The sequence below is a fragment of the Syngnathus acus genome, chromosome 2 (genome assembly GCF_901709675.1).
Source record: "Syngnathus acus chromosome 2, fSynAcu1.2, whole genome shotgun sequence".
Taxonomy (NCBI): Eukaryota; Metazoa; Chordata; class Actinopteri; order Syngnathiformes; family Syngnathidae; genus Syngnathus; species Syngnathus acus.
In genome coordinates, this window is record NC_051088.1 from 10,791,078 (window position 1) to 10,814,367 (window position 23,290).

At 41.6% G+C, this 23,290-nt stretch overlaps 1 protein-coding gene across 1 annotated transcript in view; it reads right to left on the reverse strand.

Moving 5' to 3' along the window:
- Positions 1-23,290, reverse strand: part of plxna2 (plexin A2) — a 139,233-nt gene that overhangs the window by 75,639 nt on the left and 40,304 nt on the right.

The window sequence follows — 23,290 nt, forward strand, 5'->3', positions numbered from 1 at the left end:
ATATACTGCATGATACACTGCCAAGAAACATCTACAAATCTTGTTTGCTAACACCACCCACATTAACGAATAAACAAATTGTATTCCTCATCTTATTCTACACAGGCAATGTTTGTAAGAAAAAAACGTTTTTTTTCTGTTTGATTGCACTGATTAGCAGAATATCTGAGAGTGCCAAAATATGTTTAATCTACTTAATTAGTACTCCACATTGTCAAAAGCCCGAAAGGCATCAACAGTAGCCAAGTTAAAGCTCCGGGATTGTTTTTTTTTTTTCCTTGTGTGTGCGTGTGCCTGTTTGTGTGTGCTTGCTTTTAAAATGCGCTCTCGTCTGCTGTTGCAAAAGTGAAACTAAAGATTGCAAAGGGTGGGGGAACTGTCTCCATCTGCAGAGTCTGTCAACGGTCTTTAAATCTTGTCAAGAAAGAGCAGCGGGGCGGTAGGTGGGGGGCAGTTTTATGCTTGGTGCGCATTCACTTTTTCTTTTAGTGATTTACTCTCAAGGAGGAGGTGACTGGTTGACCCCTGCAATGCAGGATGGGGTTACCACTAAATTATTAGCTGATATTATTAGGCCTTTGAGAAATCTTAGCTCTGTTTGTCTTCCATCGGCCTGATGGATGATGGCCTAGCCCCAATAAAACTTGGAACTACAGGCTAAGTTACCACAAAAACAGTGGGAATAGCCATGCCATATAACCCCCCCCCCACCCCCACAGACTCACGTAACCGGATACCAGCACAGTTCCCAAACTCGATGGACGAATGTAAATCTTAAAGGGCAACACGAGGTTTCCGACGCATACGCGATGTCTCTTCGTGTGAAATATCGTCGGCCCTTCCCTCCCCCGTGAAAGCTGATGGCTCTATCATTCGACTATGGCCGCCAGCATCCCGCCTGAACGTTCATCCATCTATTTAGATGCTCACAGCATCAGAAAGCAGGCCGACACTCAATAAAGCATCACAGAGGGGAACGTCAAGGTCGTAAGTCAGTCAAGAGACGATGCAGCGGGAGGGTGGGAGCACTTTTGTGTATTTACTTTCATTGTATTTACACTTTTGTATTTATTTTCACAATAGCATCACTGAAAGCGTCCACCAGAATCATAACGGCAGTTTCCATCTGTTCATAATGCTCCATCAACCAGGAAGTAGTCTGCTGACTATGAAAAATCCCAACGCTATAAAACAATACGACGTGTGAAAACCATATGTGTGTGAACACTGTGGCCGTGCAGGGGGGCGGGGTCATGGGAGCGCCATCTTGTCCATAAAGCATGTCCGACATGACTAAAGTGTGCGTACATTGTAGGAGCAGAAATGTGTGTCCTTGTAAGCAGGCACCAAGGATCACAATTCACCTGACCTTCAAACCCCAGGCACCCCCACAGTGAATTTCAAGTTTATCAGTTACACACACACACACACACACACCTACACACACACGCACACACACAGACTGATAATGATTAGTCATATTAAATGAAAAGTTGGTTGTGGCACTTACGATGCTTCTATACAGGGACTCCTACTAATGTGACATTATCCACTCCCATCATAATATTTTTTACATTCTGTTTTGATTTATTGGAGAATCAAAGCTTTTATTTTTCTCATTTTATTTCTAGCTTGTTTGTGTAATGCTTTAATGTGAATAAAACTGTAAGAAAGGAAAGTTTTTAGACACCTACGGACTCTTGTGGTACTTTGCCTGGCCTTGACCAATTCACACACCCACATCCAGTTGCTATTCATAATACCAAGTTGATCTTTTATAGTAACTGTAATTTATGGAAAAAATGTTTCATTCACACAGACACAAACACATACCAACGGCCATGCGGGCATATTTGTAGCATGTGAAGCCGTTCCACAGGACCACCTCTGGGTGGGCGAAAGAGGCGTGCAAGGGGAAAATGGAAACGGAGGAACCAATGTTTACCGGACCATTGGACCAAAAATAATTCAGTGCAAAACACACTCTTAACCACACCACCTTACTCTCATGCTACCATCTTGTAGTACGTAAGTGAATCCAGTGCCAAAAAAACCCTCCATTAACTCTACCTCAAACTATCTCCTCTCCGCCCCATTAGGCTTTATTTTACACGCTGGGTGTCAAGGTTGTTTTTTCTGTCGTGCCGCCCCTCTGCTTTGGGAGAACACAACCCCAAAGAGCCACCCAACGTGTTGCGAGGTGATCCCCCATGAGCCTCATAGACTACGGCTATTAGCCAGTGTATTAGCCAGTGACTTTCTACAGAGCACTCGAAAGTCTAGAAGGACATAAAATATCATGTTTCGCTTCTATTGACCACGGAGACTGTGAGATTACTTTAGATTGGATCCCTCACTTGCTGCATGACAAGAATTAGTAATCAGGAGTTAGGTGAAGTGACCTGACTCACATCCAAAGAAGCTTTCACACTAAGTGAACTGTTTCTGTTGGTAACAGCGGTTAAGGACTCTTTACAACTTTTGTTGTTAACACCTTCAATGCCTACCTTTAACCAAAGAGAGAAAGAACCTATTGAGTGCCAGCCAATTTAGAGCATTCCGACTGATCTTTCAATGCTTACAGAATATTGTGTTTTATGACTATGTAAATGAATGAAAGGTTAGACCCAGTCAGTCAGTGCACCACTGTGCCACCCAGCATACATACAGATCAGATCAGAAAAATCTTTGCCGCAGGCTTGAGGTCCCAAAAAACCAACTAGTCAAAGTGCATCGGGTTTCTCGTTCATGTGATTTTTGTCATTTCTTTTAGCAATATTTTGATAACACTGATAACCGTGCTATAGTCAGTTGTATGGCAGACAAGAAGCGGTTGGGGGGCCAATGGGATGGGCAGCAGGAAAGCCATGGCAGCGCCATCAGAGGCACCCTCCTTGTGGCTACAGGCGCCAGAGCCAGAGGGGTGCTTTTGATCAGAGTATGTAAGCACCCCGCCGAACCGTTTGAAGGTTGACCAAACTCCAATTCCGATTGGCCTTCGCTCACATTCCATTTCCGCTCCCTCTGCCCTTGCCCGTTTTGAACAGGCAGCCAGACTGTGATTCCCCCACTGTGTGAAGCAATTTGCTGAGTGCAAAGCAATAAATAAAAGCAAAAGTAGCGGTGCCTTGAAATGCATGTCTGCATTTTGCATCGTGGAGGCTGCCACTCTCAGATAAAAAGAAAATAACCTGCGGCAAGCAAATGTATTCCATTTATTCAAATGTAAATAACAGTGTCGATGTGAGACTGATTGAGCTTTCCAAGAAGTTTCTTATTACTTATGACAAAGCGTTGATTCGTTTTCGGGACGCTTGGCTGATGTTGCAGCTTGGCTGAGTGGACACTTTTCTTCGTTTGTGAAGAATATTTCTGCTTTAACAACCACGGCTGCTCACCATTACCTAAAGCGATGTTTGCTTTTCAGATTCGGAAAAATCTATTTTCTCACCTCGGCCTTGAGGAAGGTTAGCTTTTTTGCAAGTGGATGCTGGTGGACGTGGGTGGCTGCCAACATTAACACAGTCATCTGAAGGAGGCGAGCACTCGGCCACCGGCTTTTGGCTACTCAAGCGGATTGTAACCCGCAAAAGGTTAACCACAATCAAACAACGATATAGAGGACATTCAACATTGACACCTCACACCAGGAAGTAAGAAAAGCAAAGACAGAAAAACCTGTAATTTGTCCTAGAATAGTACAGACAGTATACTGTACATGGTAAACAGTGGAAGTTTGAATGTCGCCCAGCGAGGATGACGTGTTGAAAATGCTGCCGTGCGTGATGAACCATGAGCACCTTAGTGACCATCTAAGTCAGGGGGAGCAAATTCTGGCCCACAGTGTAATTATATTTGGCCCGCAAAAAAATCGCATCTAAATATGAAGCGTAAAGTTTTTGACGTGGAGGCGGTTTTAACAAAGTTCTTATTCAGAGGTGTAAATAAAAGGCTGCAGTAGTCGGTGAGGCTGTAAGACACCTCAAAAAAAAAAAAATTTTATACTATACGTATCATTATTAATTTCTGGTGTTACAGCTACATTCAGGCAAAATTGTGATTTTCCTTGTGAGTTTCCTTTGTGATTTTGTGAGTTCAATTACCATTAGAGACTTTTGGCGTTTTTCCTTTCAGTTCAAGTGTTTGCTGTCCACTTCATAAAGGCCATTCTTAATTTTTAACTTCAAAATCTATTCTAAATTCAAACAGTCAGGACCACCACTGTGGAATTGATTATATTCTGTGTTCCACTATACTACTTTAGAATCTGGGTAAAAAAAAATCCCACTCCCACGAGTGGCGGCAACCATATCGCCTGCATTGGCACTAATCCAGTTCAGCCATTTTAGGTGTCAAAGTGAGAGACATTTGCCTTATCTTCCCAATCCCACACACTGGATTACTGTATACTTTGTAAAAGAACACAGCTTCTTTTTTTTTTTTTTTTCCTCTCAATGCACAGACACCCGGCACTTACAGTATCCAAAAGAAGAGGCTTAGCTGAGGAAAACGTCTCGTTTATAAAGCCGAGTGATGTTGTGAAGCTTGTGAAAGGGACAGGTCAGAAGGATTTGGAGCAATCACAATAACTGTGCCTTACCGAGCACTTCCAAAGAGTTTGTCCGTAGCAATTGTGCCCAGCCACAGTAAAAGACAGTGAATGTGATGGCTAGTTATAGGGTCTGTAAAGCGCTTTGTTACGGCGACAGCTGTAGTGAAAGCGCTATCGAAACAATAATTGTATTGTATATTGACAACCTGCAGGAGATTGACAAGTGCCAAAGTGGTGACAGCTTTGAGGAGTCTGTATTTTCACTTAGATAAAAGGTTGCTATCTTGACCATAATGTAATTCAACAAATGTAGAATAACGTAAAAAAAAAAACCTGACCTCCGATGTTAAACTCTCTAGATGGTTTGTCTTATTGACTGACGTAGACGCGACTAAAAACATCTGATAGGCAAAAATTGACTCACGATTGATTTTACACCTCCGCTATGCACATAGTATAATTTTGTAACCGAAGGTTGGGTGTTTCAATGGCGGTGACTGTGTGTGTGTGTTTGTGTGACAATGCCACCGAAGGTTTGCATCAAACTGTGAGGGGAGCTGGTAGGCAACTTGTCAGTCTACCCTGCTGGGAGCTGCAAACAGTGACAGATGACAGCATGTTGTATGGGTACTGATTCCACCTTTGACTTAACTACCACAGGACCTGATAATACTAAACATCTGTTAAAGTGTTCATGCTTGGGGAAATTCCCAAAAATGCCTGATGGTACGTAATAATGGCTTGAACTAAATATTCAAACAGTTTTAAACCAGTACAATATTGCACATAAATATTTCGACCCAGTCAACATCCATTTTTGGAGATATATGTTTTGCTGCAATAATAATCATGATAATAATAATATAATAAATTATATATATATTTTTTTTTATATAATTGTGCACTACTGATGATGATAATAATAATAATAATAATAATAATAATAATAATAATAATAATAATAATATGTGATTGAAGACTACTGATATAAACGATAAAAAGTTGCATGTTAGAAGTTTTTATATTCCTTCGCACGTATCTGACATAAAAGGAATTGTGGAATCATTAGGCAAGTGGAATCATTAGGCAAGCAAACAACCAATTGCAAAGTAATACAATTCTAGGAACTTGTATTTTCCAAATTCCACCCCTATAGTCATAGATAACCGCAACGTACTATGTGAAGATAAATGTGGTTTCTATTTTGAATATGGGATTCATAACAATAGTTTCATCAACCTTTTGACATAAAATATTATGGAAGATACCATTTTTGGCTGATGGTGCAGTAACATCTGTTGCTATAAATACATGCGTTTACAAACACTCAACAAAACTCAACTGGATACAATGGATAAAATGATTCTTTAGAATGCAGAAGCATAAAATGCTAACTAGCATCTAATCACCTGACAGAACCTGATAGTTACAATGTACCAAGCACACACAGACATGCCTTCAAATGTACCTATTGTATTTCTTGACTTCAGATGGACTAAAATACAGATTACGGCTGCTTCTTGTGTGTCTTTCTTTCTTTTTCCTTCACAGCAAAGTCTCGCTCTGTCTCGATAACGCATCTAATCCATCACTGCTGTCAGCTTGAAGAATTTGTGTGTCAGTAGGGAATACTGTGCAGAATTGCGCTGTGCGTGTGTGTGCGTGTGTGAGATGCTTCGAACCAGCACAGCATTTCTGTAGTGCAAGATACGATCCCCATAAGTCATATGTTAGCCTGCTTCTGATTGGAGAGGCTTTTACGTGGTGATACAAGGAAGAAACATGGGGGTGTGGAGAGAGCAAAGACAGTAAAGGGGGAATAACAGTACATACAAAAACATCTCTTTGACCTTTTCTTTGTGCACCGCTAGAAAACCTTCAATATTTTTTTCCATTCTCAACAAAATATTACAGAGGACAACGTTGTCATAAATTGAAGCCAAAAAAGTAAATACATATGTACATACTGCAGTTGTCGACTGTAAAGCCAAACTAAAACAGCATTTTTGATTTTAAAAAAAACAATCAAAATTCACAACAAAGCTGTAATATGAATTAAAACTAACTAAACCAAGTCGAAAATAAAATATAATGGAAAATTCCAAACTATTATAACCCTGGTCTAATAAGGAGGGTTGTAATTTGTCTTGGTCTGAATCAACACTCGAGCATAATAATTCTCTTCTTAACAAATTCCAAGGCCACTATATCTATTGAAATGACCTTTAGTCAATACCAAGTAATTACTTCATATTTTTGGCCAGGCAACATAAAGCTTATCGATTTGCCTCCGAGCTTTACGCACAAGGTCTTTAACCTACTTTACATCTTTGCTCATGAATGCCAGATTGGAAGACAAGACTCTGTAGCCAAGTAATCACATGTGATGACCTTTTGCTTTTCGTATTGATTTCCGTCAGTATCAGAACACATCAGCTTAAAAGGATAAATGGGCTTTTTTAATACAGTACAGTGTATTTCAACCTTTTAGGGACTCAAAGGGCTTTAACAGTGTCCTCCACTTTACAAATTAAGCCCGTTTATAGCCAGGGCTTGTGCGATTGTAAGTTGTCAGGCGGGCGGGCGGAGGATGATCAGATGGAATAACCACTGATTGCATACAATTCAATCGGGCCTGATTGCCCGTGGAAGTGTTGATGCACCAAGAGCTGTTGGTGCAGAAAATGACACAAGTGATAAGGAAAGAAAATTGCGTTAGTGTTGCTATTAAAAGTAGCATTCAGAGTTCACAGATGGACAAAACGTTATTTTTATTGATTAGAGTGATTGCCAATGGTATGAAATGTGCATTACCGTGACCTGTGGGACTTAAATAGACCTTCGACTTGAAAAAGCATAAACTAGTTCAATGTGTTGGAATTTCAAAACAACATTTCTAAAACTGTACAGCTTTATAAAATTACGCAATAAAATCAAACAAATAATCAAAACAATCAAATAATGTCGTAACATTAACTGGTGAACAGTGGAGAATGTTTACCCTTAACCCTGAAGGGAAACGCTTTAGTCCAGGGGTTGCTAACCTTTTGGAAGCTGAGAGCTACTGGATGCGGAAAGGCTATGAGTTTGATATATACTTGAAATAGATAGTGTGTTAACACTACCTTTAATAATGATATTATTAGGGCCTGACTTTCTGTATTTAAATGGCCGACATGAATAGAATAGACCAATATCTGCCCCCCGACCCAAATTTATTCCATCCATCTATTTTCTATACTACACAGGATTGCAGAAGAAAGGGGGGCTAAAAGCTGCAAGTTATGAGCCAACCACTCAAACCGCGTTAGCCAATCCGCTTCTACAAACATCCTCTTGAACAAAGTCTCACCAAGGCTTGACGAGCAGCCATCTCCATCATGTCCACAAGCTATTCAATTCCATTTGAGTGCTGTAATGTTGCCGTCGGTGCTGTAACTTACAACCTAAAACGTGATTACACCAGCACTTTCTCTTCACTTGCAGCCCCCACTCCCCCGCCTCCTCCCCAATATCCCGTCGACTCAAAATCAGAAACCACGGAAGCCATGTTTGGATGAAAACAGGCCTGAATAGTAGTCAGTCCAAACACAGACATTACAACATCGCAGCAGAAGAATGAAGCACCATGTGAGGTCTATATTTAGCTCCAAACACCTACCAGAGGGCCATGTGCTCGTGATGGATGCGGGCCAAGGAGTTCCATGGGGAGAGAAAACGGATGGCTAGAGTTCCTCTTTAGTATTCAAAAGTGTCTGTATGGAGAAGCAACTCTATGTATAGTGTGCCGTATGTAAACAGATGACGCCGCAATATGGTTGTAATATCCAGTCGAGGACAAGGGTTGCGAAAATAACATTAAAATGCCACTACTGCTATAATAAATACAATGTTTTGGTAACTAAGTATAATTTAAATCTGTATCATAACCTAGTTCTATGTTAATTTGGACCAAATAAAGTCATCTTTGCAATAAATATCCCAATATAAATTAAGATTAAAATACAATATATTATAGTGTATAATTAGAAAAAGTACAATTTTGTATCAGTCGCTATGAGACAAAAATGACAGAAGTATAGAGCATGGATTAATAGTTTCAAGTTTGTCAATAAACCCTATTTATCTTAGATTGGATTTCAGGCTGGACATTTTTAAATGTGTAGGAATGCTACACGACAGCTATTTCATACAAAATAGTATCAGCTGAAATTCACAGCAAAAAGAAACACAAGCATAATGTCGTCATACCTGTATGATCTTGAATAATGTCACTGTATATTTCATGTAGCGTTTGATATAACTATTAAGGAACAATTCCCCTGGCTGATGAGCGAGTGGTTGATTAACTTTAGATCGCTTGAAGCCTTCGACAGCCAATGATGTCTTTCTTCATCAAGGCTGTGATAATGTAGGTCATCTTTTATAAAAACTCCTGCAAGCGCGTATGTTCTCCATATTCCTCCTTAGGAAGACCAAAGGGTGCGGATGGGGAAAAGCGTCACTGCCGGAAATATGGATAGCCAGGGAGACAGAATAAACCTCTTAACTAGGTATATTTTATGTATGTCTGGTGCCATATTCGCACTGTTACATTGTCATTGAGTTAGCTTGGTACAAGCCGTTTGCGCAGACTATTTTTTAGCTTTAGTCCTGACCGTGGAAACAACATTTTCATAGCTCAGAGTTGTCAGATTTTGGAGCTGGGCCAACCTGAATGCCTTACTTATCCTTACCCAGAATGACATCATGATAACAACATAATATGCATTAAATAAACTAATGCCTGCACTATCCTTAGTCCAATGCATACCACAACAGAGCAGCACAGATGGCGATGTCACAACCTTTTGCCTCTTGCCTTAAGGAATCGACTACCTTTTGATAAGCCCATTGAGACTGGGATAAGAAAAAACAACACTGGTGAACCTCTCACCTTGTTAAGCAGCAAAAGCACTGTAAGAGGGGACAAGAAAGTGAGATGAACTGCGGGGGGGGGGGGGGGGGCCCTGGGTTATCCAATCAGACCTTTGCAAGGCCACAATTGGGGGTAGCCTGTATTGTCTGACCCCATTCAACATGCTTTCAGAAAAGCAGACCAACCCCTCTGGAGGTTGTCATGGTAACCTGTGCTAATATGATCAGTGGGGAACCAGCTGAAAATGGGTATCACTGGACTGTCTGAGTGTCACTGCTTTTGATAGTTAGACAGAGCGACAGACTGCAACACAGACTGACAGATCCCTTAAAAAAGTGGGATATTTTGATAATGAAGCATTTTATTTGTAGAATTCAAACATGTCAAGTTGATACTGCGGAATGCATATTTCAATGATTAATCAATATGAGTATCAATTTTTTGTGCACTCACTGATACTGATACCGTGAGTACATTTGACATTTAAATTAAATTTAACATAACGACAAAATATTATGAATAATGATCTTTCTCTGTGACATAGGTGAAATTTAAAATAAGGCTGGTATTCATTTTATAATCTCACAATTGACTCACAGTGGAGGAATACACACTGTGGATAGATGATGAGTATACAAAGAGTCTGATTGAGCTGAATAAGGACCGCGCATGTTAGTGTGCGAGTTAGCCACTCTATGAATCTCCTCTAAAGCTTTTTAAAATTGCTCAACAATCTTGTGCCAGAATTCAATGCCAGCCTCGATCTGGCAGGAATAGAGCAAACCAGTTAAAGTATGCTAATTTGGTGGCACTAAATACACTGCTTTGAATATCAAAACCACACACACAAACACACACGCACGCACGCACACACACAGACGCAAACACACAGACTGCCTGGGGCGAGGAATCAAAAACACACACGCACTGACTCACAAACACAGGTGGTGCACATGTGCAATGCGCAAACCTGGCCTGTGCGCAAGGATGGCAGGAGAAAAATAGACAAATGGATCACAGCCACTTTATAAATCAATAAGTGAATGAACAAATGACATTTGCAACAAAGCGCCGTTATCAAAGCGGATCGGGGCGCTTTACAAGAGACTAGCTGTAGGACACAGCTCGGCATGAATCAATGCTGAATAGGAAGGTAACAATAACAGTTAATAAAAAGAAAAAAAACCATCAGCCAGGAAGGAGCTTGAAACTCCGCCCACCAAGCAAGAGTGACAGACACATTAATTCCATTAAGTCTATTAGTATTCCATCCTCATCGCCTCACTGGGTCAATAGCCACCTCCATCAAACCACAAAGCGTCTGTTTCACTCTTCCACATGCAGACGGGAGCACTGAAGGATTTAAGGGCAAATGGATGAATGGAAGCCCACACAAAAGACATCTCGGCTCAGCTCGGTTCTGTTCTGTCAGGTTCTGACGGGAGCCAGTAACTGGCTAAGGTGGCCCTCATGAGTCATTCACAAACCATTCCCTTAACTTCAAGCCTTTGCTTTTTGTCACTAAAACATGTTGATGACTGTCAACTTGAACATTCCTGGCCCAGTAGTCATTTAGGGGACACAGCCCTGCATGTTATGCTAGTTAATGTAATTAAATCCTTCACAAAATACAATAGTGTCATCTTAGAGTGGCAACGGGCGAGGAGAAATACGTTGCAGCCTGGAGACAACCTTCTCCCATCTTCTTCAAGTCTGCCTCCAGCATGCAGCGACTGAGCAAAAAGTGGCCAACAGACACTTGCTGAGCAAATATGTAGGACAGCGCCATTAGAGCATTAGTGCCGGTCAGTAGCCTGCGTGTGTGTCTGCGTGTTTGCCTGTGTGTGTGGCCACCGTGGATGTGCAAGACGCACCACAGGAGGAAATATCATTTGATGGGATCCTCGATCAATGCGTTTTCCCAGGGTAACAAAAATTACACTTCAAAGTTGTGAAAACAGTGTGTTATAATCACGTGTTTGCAGAGAGGGTGACTCGTTACATCAAAGCAGTACCTATGCCCCTTCAGGGCTGAACTTTAAGGATTTCAACCAACGGCTTCTCCATTTACATGCAAATGATATTCTGTGTGTTTCCATGCACAGTGATGTGATGACGTTGAGCCGGGCGACTTGGGTTGTCCCAGTATACAGTAGGCTATGTATGCCGCACGGTTTGATTTTGTAATATGTTAATTTCCACTTCCATAGCTGGCAATGTCCACACATCATATAGTAGGTGTCAGCTTTTTAGAATTTTGAATATTACATCACAAAATAATTTTTTGGCTCCGACTACAAGGGAGAGTAAACTGAATTTACAATAAGCAACAGTTTGGCAGGTCGGGAAGAATTCAAATTCAGTTTGGCTTCAAGCTGTTCTCATGCCACGCCCACAAATTCATTGTCAAACTAGATATAAAACAAACTAAATTACACATTTAGTATTTAAAACAACCACTGTTTGCTTTTAGAAAATTGTCCTAGCTTAATGCTAACAACAATTCCAAAATCTATGTGGCGGTTTTATGAAGTTTTAAACAACACATCGACACAGAGTGAGTTACTTAAAGTATTTGGAAAAGCTTATTTATCTCTGCCTGCAGGACTGTATTATACTGCCCCTGGTGGCCAAGCCGTGCACACCAGAAGGAGAAGCAATGAGTAAATCATTAATTTTTTATATTCCATTTAATTTTGTTATAACTACATGTCTTTGTTAAGTGGTATTATAAAGAGTACTTTTTCTCCTTATCTTAAAACATGAATCATTTTACTTTGCATTATAATTGGCAAGATTGTTCTTTCGGCTGAATTCAGGTGAGATAGTCATCAGACACTTTCAGTCATAAACAATTCAAGGAAAACTAATAAAAATAAATTACTCAAATTGTATTTTGTTTTTCTACTATCAAAAACATGGGTCTAAAGGGTTGTGACAGCTCATCTCAGTGTGCACAGAGCAGCTCTCAGAGACTATATGTGCTCTGATAGACTCTCAGAGGGGTGAACATGATCTTTCCTGCTGTCTAGCCTGACTGACTCATGCCCATATCACCTGAGGGATTAACGGCTTCCTTCAAATGAACCAGTTTTTGTGACCCGTCTTGCTTTAATAAACTACAGGGAAACATTTAAGGTCAAAATAAACCAGTTTTGGGGTGGTGGTCTACCTCCAATTTCAAATTTGGAAACATTTTCTTTTCAGTAGAAACTAATGGAAATGCGTGTCTTTTCGTTTTTGTAGTTGCAGTGAGACTCAATAAAATGTCATTTCCTTTTATAGTCGCCATCACAGTTTTGCTCTTTGCCATCACTGCTACCTTTCGCAGGGGGCATCATAAAAAATCCAAAGGCAAAGCAAAAGGCACTTGAAAATTTGATTCTTTGGATGCTCGTTCAGCTGGAGACTGGCGTAATATGCTGACATCTCTTCAGACATCACACATTATGACGGCTCAACATCAAAGCGTTTGTGTGCTCTACATTTCAAGCTGTGTATTCTTCCAAAAGTCAGTTTAGAAATTGTGAGACTTTTTGGAGAATCAAAAGGTGACGTTCGACTGCCCCCCCAAAAGTGTGAAACTGGTGTGAAATACAACAAGGATGCACGTTACGGGTGTCATTTTGTCTTTGTCGCACCTCCGTGTAATGAGCACGTTTAGGGGTGACATCATCCTGCTAATCGGACATACTAATCTGCTTTCACGCTTTTCACTTGGGAACGATTCAAGGTCTTTTAATCCTTTTGAAGAGCGAACTGTCAAACACGGGACGGACACAACTAAAAGGCCTCATGTCAAACTATTATTTTTTTTCATCTGGAAGACCACAGACTCCGGCCAGACGGCTCCGTGTTTGGGTTGTGTGAATCAAATCCCCCTTAGCTCTGTGGCTTCCTGTTATCCCAACAAATGGGCTTTAAACCTAATTCTGGAAAAGTCATCACTCTTTTTTTTTTTTTTAATTTAAACCACACTAATGCTTGACAATGTTAGCGGCTCTGCTTTCCAGCTTCACAGCACGTAGAACATTAAAATATTATCTTCCTAGCACCCTCCTAACATACCCCCGTCTTTGTCCCCCTGATGACAAAAGACTAACTGTGTCCATATGTGGGAAGTGACTAAGACAGAAGAGAAGGACCAATGACGCTTGTTTAGTTAGCTAACGGTTTTTGGCAGACGCGGGGAGTTCTTTTTTTTTCTGTCTTCGTGGGGCCAGACGGGTGAGACACACACACAAACACGCGCGCCCTCCTCCCAGGTTTTATTACGAGGGAAAGGTCAGAGTTCAACATGAGTGAGCCGCAAGCGCTCTGCTCTTGAAGCCCAAGTCAGCGATTGTAATCAAATGCGTTTTTTGTCAAAGGCAGCGAATATCTCCACACGGCACGCTAGCTGTCTTCTTTCTGTGAACCACATTTCCCTCGATGACACAAACAACAATAGAGGGTCTAGAACAAAGACACAAACCATTTGGGGGGCAGCGGGGAGTCCCCCAAAGTGTTATGGAATTCATCACGTTAACCGACTTCAAAAACCTAAAGTAGTGTCATGTGAGAAGGTCAAAAAGAGCAGATTAGTTGTGTGCATCATTCCAATAAATGATTCGATACACATTTCGATGCATGGGGGGCAAAGCAATTCAAGGACCGTACACTTTAACAGTTCGTTTTGGTTTGATTCGGTGAGATTACGAGATGATTTGATAAGGTTTGAACCAGTTCAAGAGGGTATACTGCAAGGAATTTCTTGTTGAAAGTAGACAATATGAATAAGATAACATTAAATTTCTATAAAATTAAGTGACATAAAACAAACTATTTCCGTAATCACTGTACTAACAATCCAATTTGTGTCACGTGATAGACATCATAGCTGTACACCATATTGTTAAATTACTACTAATTTTCTGTCTGCTGAGTCGGAGTAGTAAAAATATTCAAAAATGTCTCGTAAAACGTCCCATGGCTAAAGCACAATGTGTCAGACAAAACTACAGATGGCGAGAATGACAAGAAAGCATTGTCATGCCAGAATAAACCAGGGGACTTTAGTCTCCTGGCAGCCAAGACAGTCGCGACGCCAATCAGCGTTCTGGGCAGCTTTGATTTTTTGTTGTCTGTATCTTTTTAATTGTCTAAAATGCTTATTACAGACAAAGGAAATGTGGAAGCGTGATGACTTTGCCACTGTTGTCCCCAGACAATTTTTTATGTGTTTGGGGACTCAGAGGTGATAATTCAGAGCGGCGGATGCCATATGCTTTTTTTTTTATTTTTTTTAAGCGTCTGGTTAGGGGGGCAGGGCAAAAGGGGTCATGTAAGGTCAAAACTGAGCTTACTTTTGTTCATATTTTCAAAAAACTGAAAAGTGAAGAGGGAACTTAGGACATGATTTTTATTGTTTTCTTTGCTTCAGCCAATAGCGTGTCACTGAGATATGATCTGAATCTACGTACAGTGCGTCCATCCCACATACATTAAAGTGCACGTGTGCGTGTGTGTACAAGCGTGCAAACATTTATTTATGCATAAATGCTTTACAGTCTCTTGGGGTCTTCCAGCCTCGTGTGTCCCCCTTCAATGAGCCCATGCATGGGGTATGGGGGGGAGGGGGGTTCAGGCTAGACAGCTGCATGTGGGGGCTGGGGTGATTTTGGGGGGTGTCAGTTGGGTTTAGGTGGACGTGAGGAATGCAGCATCCTGAGGGCAGGATGACTAGGTTGAGCAGACAGGCAACGACATGGAAAAGGGAGGATGCCCCCCACCCTCAAACACACAAAACACATCTGATCCCCCTCATACGTCTCATGTGTCCATCTCACACTCTCGCCGACGTGCTTGTAAAAGCAGCCAAAAGGCAAATGACTATAAATGGTGTTGTACTTTACCATCCAAACAGGGACTCAAGAGCATCAGATGTTTAAAGTTTACTAAGGATGGGGTGGAGCCAGAATGGGCGGCATGGTTAGCACGTCACACCTCAGCAGTTGCGGGGAGGCCCACTGCTGCTGCCTCCAGCTCCTGCCACAGATGGGTCCAAAAGGGAGGCCCTCCATAATTCAACAACAATAATCTCCAGTGAAAGCTCAATACAAGCAGGCACACTGCTGGGTGGAACTAACCGGGCATGTGCCTCCCTCCCAGAATTTAGAGAATGGGGGCAGGGGGGGCAACTTTGCACTGGGGGAGGGCCCAGGTTGACATGCTGCTTATGGGCATTAGAGAATCGGGTAGAGTGGGACATTGCCTGATGTGCAACCCTTCATATTTGCCTCAATGTGAACACAGAGATGTCACAAAGACAGAGCTTTAAGTAGGCCAATAGGCAGCATATTTAAAGGAAGAGGATGTGCCTTAAATTGCATTTTGAGCTCTTCTTCATTCATCCGTGTATAAAATAAGAAGATATCCTGCTTTATATTGCACTTAAATTTGTGTTTGTAAAACCTAGAAGGCCATATCTGTCTGTCTGTCAGATTTCCAGAACATACTGGTGCTGAACCTACAGCTATGACCAAATGAGACCCTTAATAAAAACCGTGGTTGTGAAAGCATCCTTGCAGATGCAAGAGGTCACCAACTAACCATCTTTAGGTGGGATCATTCAGTTGAGTATGACTGACCTCCGTAATCCATAACACCTTGACCTATGTCGTTGTTCTTCGTGCTCCTAACTGTCTTTAAAGGGGAACAACTACAAACAAATCACCTCATTATCTGTGTTTAAAAATCTTTCGCTCTTCAATAAGACCTGACAAAAGCATTTGGCTTTCCGTGCGGTTGCTCAGCCAGCCCCTCGTGTGACCAAAGCACTTTTTGAGTTACTCAACCGGGACAGCACAAACAGTGAGTTGGAAACTGAAACGGGGCTCAGTGAGGCAGCAAAACGCAAGGCATCAAACAACAGATGGCGACTAAGGGATCAGAGGGTGTAATTAGCAAATTAAAGCAGGGGTGTTTGATAGCTGTAAAAAGATCAATCAAGCAGAAGAAGCTGATCTGGCGATTTGTGTAGCTTGATTAGTCAATACGCAGCACTTTTAGCCTTAATGGTCACAAATCAGAGCTTGGATATTCTCTAAATAGCCACAACAGTGAAGCACAAAGAGCAAACTAAAACAACAGCATGCGGCTCTCTTTTCATTTCATAGAATGGTCAGCAAATGACATGTTGCCAGTGAACATGATCATTATATGTCGAGCAAAACTTGATTGCTAAGCTTCGTATATATAGTGGTATGAATAAGTGCCCATTTTTTTCATCTTTGTCACTTGAAAAATTGCTTTAATTCATCAACACTGGAGGGAGTTTGAGCATTTATGGCCTGTCAAAGGTGGCACAGCATTTCAATCAGATTAAAGTGTGGACTTTAACGTCATCACCCTGAAGAATTCATTTAGTTTTGGGGGTTTTTTTTCAAGCCATTCAGAAGTTGACTTGCTGATCTGTTTTTGATTGTTGCACTGATGCAGAAACCAAATTCGCTTCAGCTTGAGGTGACAAACTGATGGCCAAACATTCTCCATCAGGATTTTCTGTGAAGAGTATAATACATGGTTCCATCAATCACAGCAAGTCCTCCAGGTCCTGAAGAAGCTAGGCAGCCCCAACTATCACACTACCACGACCATGTTTGCCTGTTGGAATCATATTCTTTTTCCGAAGTGCTGTAATGACACACACCAAGACCTCGTGTGCTGCTTTGCTTCAGCCTCAGTAAATCTGTCTCTGGGTTGAGCTGAAGGTTCAAAACTATAGCCCTGACCCATGCCCTAGACGTGCTGGGGTTTGTTTGTGCGCAAGCATGAGCCTGTAAATGTGAATTCACGGCAGTCTCCTTTGACACATGAGAGCGCTGTGCTATGAGGGTCTCCAAGAGACCTGACAGATCTGTGACAAAGTGCGCCTGAGGAGAGAGGCTTCCATGTTAATCCACTCTCATACATGTTAACTACACTTGGAGAGTTCATGCTGAGAGGCTGGGATAACAACATGCATCGTCACCATTCCATGAATGCTCGATTGTTAGTGAATTTGACTCATGTAATGTTCACATCAGTACAGCTCACCATCGGTGTGGGCCATGTTGTTATGTTCTGAGCAGCTATGGTAGTGCCGTTTAAATGATAAAATGGGTTGTGAGAAAACACGGGGCGACGGGATGGGCAAACCTGACAAGCCGTTATTGCCGTGGCAATATTTGCTGCCTTCAAAATCACTTGGAGTTGTTTGCCTCTCAGTGGGATTGGATCTTAAGGTAACATGACTGAAAGCCACCTAGAACTTGTAAACGCTACATGCAGCCTCACCTGACCGGTACTAGAATCTTCTATTTAGTTTCACTGAAGAACCTTGTCTGACCCACTGGCAAGGGTTGGGCAATTGGAAATCACCCAACTTGATGTAGAAGTGGCAGTGGTCAATATCAGGACATCTGGCTATCAGCACGGTGCCCGATGCAAGTTAGACTTAGGTGCCTTCGAAGGGTCAAGGCATTTGGTTTGGTCTTAGGGCGTTACAGAAAGTATGAACAGGCTAGAATAGATTCTACAGGAAAAATGTGCAAGTCAGTGAGTTTGCGAAGGATGAATGGAGGTCGACTGTCAAAATGATCTTGAAGCGATGGAGGCATAATGAAGTTTACCACACAGCAGCATTGTGTGGTTCCCGCAGCTGATGAATAAGCATCTTTAACTTTGGTACCTTGTCAATGTTTGTTTTCATCTGCTGGACACATTCGGCTGCGTTCACATGTTGAGCCTATCAGTTTCTTGGTACCAGTTGTCATATTTCAGATTTCAGCTACGAGAGGTAGGCTACATCTTCAACTTAATTGCCTGTCAATCTCAGACTGTGGTTGGGGATTTGAAGAAGAACTGCATGTCAAAACACTATATAAGTAACAATACTGTTTTTCTCATGATGGATTAAGGACAATGCCCCAAATTTCCTTAGAGACCCAAATTATGTCTAACAAAGCAGAAAGGGACCGCTGAAAGACATAAGGTCTCCCACGTGAGCTCGCCAGCACATGCGCCCGCCATCATTACAAAAAGTGAAAGGCTGTCATTAAGAGCTCAAACTGCAGACGTTGAGCTAACAAAGCAGTCGGGAAAAAGAAGATGGCTCACTTGCACTGTCTTAAATCAGCAGCGACAAACAATAATGAAGCCCGTTTTCATTTTGAATTGCAAGACCTTAAATAAACCAGCTTCAGCCAGCATTGCATGTTTGCTTACTTCCGATCTGGTGGGAGGCACAGATGGATCCGACTGGGCACTACTTTTGGTACCACTGAAGCAAATTCAAAAATAGCGTCAAAGAAAAACAAATTATGTGAATTCTTCCTGGAGAAGGGGGCTGTTCAATATCTGAAATTCATTTCATGGTCAAGACGGAGAAGCCACAGTGCTTCATCATACTGTCCAAAATGAGGGTACATATTGACAAGGAAAGGTGGAGAAGGGAGTGTTTATTTTGAGGTGTGCAGTATAATCCACTTCTTATGGGATGGCAGAAGAAAAACCGCAGACTGTTTAGTTCACACACCTCACACCTCCCTATGGCTCTTAACAGACACATAGTGAAGTGTTATAAGCCACAGCAAGAAGAATATATACAATATGTTGCTGACTTGTTTGCGGGCAGCATGGGATCGATTCCCGCTCAGTGACGGTGTGCAAGTGGGTGTGACTGGTTGTTCGTCTCTATATGTGCCCTATGCCTGGCTGGTGACCGGTTCAGGGTTGCATGTCCCACCCGATGTCAGCAGGGATAGGCTCCAGCCCAAAATTGTTGCTGTCAAACGAATCAAGAAGACAATTCCTTTGTTTGTAAACAGGAATCCTAACACTAAACACATCAATGTCAACAAAGCAATGTGTTTCCCTTATCATTCATGACTGACCCAGGCACCAACACCCTTTAAAACTCGAGTTACCTTAATGTTTATTTACTTTGCACAGGAGCAGCGAGGGGGAAAGACTTCCACATTAAAATGCGAGTCGTAACTCTGTGAGATTACTGGCATGGGCGATCAAATTTCAGATGACCGTTTGGGAGCTGACAGTCGCTCAATGCACGACTAACAGTGGTAGATGCAAATTGAAATCTGGCTTGAGTAAAAGTTTGTTGGACGACTCAAAAACAGCAATGTTTGCAGTTTGGTTCAGTTTTAGCACATCTAAAAACAGTACCAAAATTACCAATCTGCACTGAATCACTTTTGTTGGGCTACCAATGGCAGTGGAACGGGCTATCTTGGTTGAAGTGCATCTCTTTTAGACCTTTCAGTGCTGCATCAATGCCTCCAATCAAATGAATAAACATCTTTATGACGTGTAGCCGTCTGGAGACATAAATGTGTGTGTGCATGTGTTTGTAATCATGCCCCTTGTCTTTGAGGAAAGGACACCCAAATTGAATAGTGCTCTGAACAATAGAGCCAATCAGATAAAAGCTGACTTCACTGAATGTGGGGAGGAGAAGGCCAAAACTAACTATGAACAACAAATGGCATGACTATACTGTATTCACTCAGTGTTGCAATTTAAATGCAGCAACAGCTACACAAAGCCATTTCCTAAAATAAAGGGAATATTTAAATCATGTTTGAAAAAAAGATTCGGGCCAAGCAAACGGGGTAGTAACATAGCGCTACCGTCATCATCCTCATTGGTGCGCAAAGAGAGAAAGAAGCTAATGAGCTAGTTACGCTGGCAGTAAATGTCATTTTTCCTCCGGCTGGCCGCAGGCAGCGGCACGAGCACGAGCCATTACCTGCACAGGGACGGCGAAAATGAATCTCGTGTCAGCACTTATTGTGCTGCTTGGCATTCTAACATGCTTCGCGAGGAGACCGAGGCACACAGTGAGCAGCACAATGTAACACGCATTTCATTAAAAGCACGAGTAGCGCACGCTGAGGGAGAATGCGCACCAGTCTTGAGTCGTTTTTAATCTCTCCATTGACAGAAAGCGCAATGAGTAAAGAGCTTTTCTGGCCACATTCCACTCAGGTGTTGACCATGGGCCGCCGCTTGGCTCACCGCTGACCTTCGGAAATTTGTCCCTGAGTCCATCAAAGGATTGCATTCCAAAATTGGATCAGTGCTTTTGACAAATCGAGCAAGATGGCTTGGAGCGGGATTTGCTGACTCGCTTTAACAATCAAGTTGGTGGCCTGTAAGGATCTACACATCAAATATTTATACGAGTGACATTATTTTAATAAGTGAGTGAGCAATTATAGAAAAATGAAAGCCACATAGACCTCCAACACACACAGAGTGTGTGTGTGTGTGTGGGGGGGGGGGGGGGGGGGGGGTGCACCCAAAAGCAGACCTAAGGCCTTAATGTTGAGATTGAGCGTTTTAATGTTTGTATATTTCAACAATGGTTAACTTTTTTTAAACCAGTGCTACAGTTAAAAACGTTTTACTTAAAACATTGCCAATGCAGCGAATAAATGTTTTATAATGCCGACTGTTAGACACTAAAACACATAATTTATATTATTTCCTATGAGAAAAATCATTTTGACATCTGATTTATGACACTAAATTAGATTAATTCCTCCCTAGTTTATCCATTCATATTGGTCAGAATGAGACGTTGCACCCAAAAGCAGACCTAAGGCCTTAATGTTGAGATTGAGCGTTTTAATGTTTGTATATTTCAACAATGGTTAACTTTTTTTAAACCAGTGCTACAGTTAAAAACGTTTTACTTAAAACATTGCCAATGCAGCGAATAAATGTTTTATAATGCCGACTGTTAGACACTAAAACACATAATTTATATTATTTCCTATGAGAAAAATCATTTGGACATCTGATTTATGACACTAAATTAGATTAATTCCTCCCTAGTTTATCCATTCATATTGGTCAGAATGAGACGTTGCACCTAAAAGTAGACCTAAGGCCATAATGTTGAGATTGAGCGTTTTAATGTTTGTATATTTCAACAATGGTTAACTTTTTTTAAACCAGTGCTACAGTTAAAAACGTTTTACTTAAAACATTGCCAATGCAGCGAATAAATGTTTTATAATGCCGACTGTTAGACACTAAAACACATAATTTATATTATTTCCTATGAGAAAAATCATTTGGACATCTGATTTATGACACTAAATTAGATTAATTCCTCCCTAGTTTATCCATTCATATTGGTCAGACTGAGACGTTGCAAAATATTTTGTGGACAAAGTCATACACACAAGTCAAAAGTAGAGGCTTATTAAATAAAATAGCCTCGAAATATTCCACAACTGGCTTCAGTCCACATTTGAGTCCAGTGTCAGACAGCCGCCCATATGTTCCACACTAGATTAGAATAAGTGGCTTTGTAATGTGCGCTACCTTTAAAAGCCCATTTATTTCCAAGTTTGAGCTTCTTTGCGGTGATGAAATGCAGTTTTTGCTCAAAAGAGAGGAGAGGTAAGGTGGGGGTGTAAAAATACAAGCAGCAAGGGGAAGGCGGAGGAGGGAGAAGGTGACGGCAGGAGGAAACAAAGAGGTCAGTGCCATGGAAAAAAAAAAAAAACAGGGATGTGATGCAGTGGGATGCTTCACAGCCAGGAATAGGTAGTGCAAGTGATAAAATGGGAGAGGGCAGGACAGATGGGAGGAAAAAGTGAAGGGAAAAGCACACAGGGAGATGTTAAAAATTAAACATGGACAGCCAGCAAAAAAGCAGCCATCTGCATATCATCTGATCTTTCGAGCGTTTATGTGGCATGGCCAGGTGGCGCCGTACTTTTGGAATTTTGCTTATCTGCATGCCGCCGTATTGCGAGTGGACGGGTGAGAGCGTTAGAAAGGCTAAGTCTTCACCAAGCTGCTTAAGCGCCGCCAGCCGGGGAACCACAACGCAGATTTGGGATGCATCGCCCACACCAGCAAATAAGATTTAGGCTTTTCACTGGCAATTACTCACAGTATACATTTCAATGGCCGACCCGGATCTAAAGAGGACTTTTGCTAATCTGAGACTTGCATAGTGAACCGGAGGCTTACAGTGTTTCCAGTTGAACTACGGGATGTCAAAGCCGCTCCTTAACCATGTATTCACTATCCACCACTTTTAAGTTCTTCTCAACTGTGCAAAGATGTTTTAATTACCGACAAAAGGCACATGCGGGAATCAAAAATGGTAACACTGAGGAAATAATTTTGAAATTTTCATGAAAGCCGTCACAGGGAACATCAATTTGAAATTTGACGGCGGGTGCTTTGACTATAGCGTTAGATACTATTACGAGATCATGCCAATTTTATTTTATCCTATTCTAAAGGTTTTTACTTTTTTTTTTTTTGATTGACCAGCCTCCTAGGAGCAGATTGTGTCGATCTGGATTATGAAATACATTCCTATAAAGGTGTCCTGGGACAATCACACTTATTTGGAATATTCCTCAGATTTTCTTTATGAATCTCTGTATCTTCTCTGTCCTTCTGGGTACCCTGGCTTCATTTCAAGAACACATATGTGAGGTCAACTGGTCCCCAGTGAGTCCCTCACTCTCAGCCGGGAGGACTGTGCAATAAAAAATAATTAGTATAGAAAACGCATGTAAAAGTCCATCCTCCAAAGGCTCTGTGCTCCTGATATGGTGTCTTTAGGCATCAGGATTAGTTTGGAAAGTCACAAGGAAGATCCCAGTAGAGCTGAGTGGGAAGAAAAGTCAACACTTCAACATCAATAAATGCCACCATTACAAGAAGGATCCCCCAGGGTCAATCAATGAGCCGGGTAGACTCGGGTGTAATGAGTCCTTCTCTCAAGGGTGTTAAGGAAGCTGATGGAG